The following is a 1,274-nucleotide window of genomic DNA, read 5'->3' on the forward strand; positions in this document are numbered from 1 at the left end:
GGGATTGTTGAGTTTGAACAATTGAAGGCTTATTTTATTTCTTAGATTAGGAATAATTTATTTTTGTTGTTATAGAGTCATTAAATTTTGATAGGATAGTCTCTTTTCAAAAATTTCTTTTCAAAAATATTATTTTTCTTAATTAGTTGTTAATTTTTCGTGAGTTTAGTGTCTTATTTTAAGTTTGGTGTTAATTGCGTATTTTATATTTTCTTTAAAATTTTCGTGTTAGTGTTCTTGGTTCTTCCTTGATCTTCAAGTGGTTCTTGTCCATTTTTCTTGATTGATCTTTAGTTTTTCTTGTTTTGTGTCTTTTCTTGTTTCTCTTGTGCTTTTTCAAACAGTAACTTTCAAAAATTTTTACTTATATCCATTTTTAAAATTAACTCTGAAGTTGCTGCCCATTTTGCTGGAGCTTTAGTAGTTCTTCTTCATAATTGGGTATCCTCTTTGGAATGTTTTTCAAAAATAATTTTTCTTTTATTGAATCTTGTGCCAAACTTTAAGTTTGGTGTTTTCTTGCTAAGTTTTCTTCAATTTTCGAAAATTTGTCTTGGTTTTCTAAAAATTTTAAGTTTGGTGTTCTTCCTTTTGTTCTTGGTGTTCTTGTGAATTTTCAAAGTGTTCTTGAGTTTTTCTTGTGTCTTGATCTTAAAATTTTTAAGTTTGGTGTTCCTTGGTGTTTTCCCTCCAAAAATTTTCGAAAATAAGGAGCATTAGATCTAAAAATTTTAAGTCTTGTGTCTTTTATGTGTTTTTCTCTTTCATCATAAAATTCAAAATTCAAAAAAATTTTATATTTTCTAACTAATTTTGAACTTCTTTTTTCAAAAATTTTATATAAAAATTCAAATTAGATTTCAATTTCAAAATATTTTTCAATTTCTTTTATTTGTTTCGTTTTTATTTTATAAAAATTAATTTTTTTTATAAAATAAACAATAGCAACATACATATCATCTCTTTTATTCCATTATGGAATTAAGTGGGAATGATCAGTCCAGGAGGACTCTGGGGTCATATGCTAACCCCACTACTGCTTCATATGGGAGTAGTATCTGTATACCCTCCATTGGAGTTAGTAGCTTTGAGCTGAATCCTCAGCTCATTATCATGGTGCAGCAAAACTGCCAGTATTCTGGTCTTCCACATGAAGAACCTACAGAATTTCTGGCACAATTTTTATAAATTGCTGACACAGTGCATGATAGGGAAGTAGATCAGGATGTCTACAGATTATTACTGTTTCCATTTGCTGTAAAAGATCAAGCTAA

Source organism: Arachis duranensis, chromosome 9, assembly GCF_000817695.3.
Source record: "Arachis duranensis cultivar V14167 chromosome 9, aradu.V14167.gnm2.J7QH, whole genome shotgun sequence".
NCBI classification, from domain to species: domain Eukaryota; kingdom Viridiplantae; phylum Streptophyta; class Magnoliopsida; order Fabales; family Fabaceae; genus Arachis; species Arachis duranensis.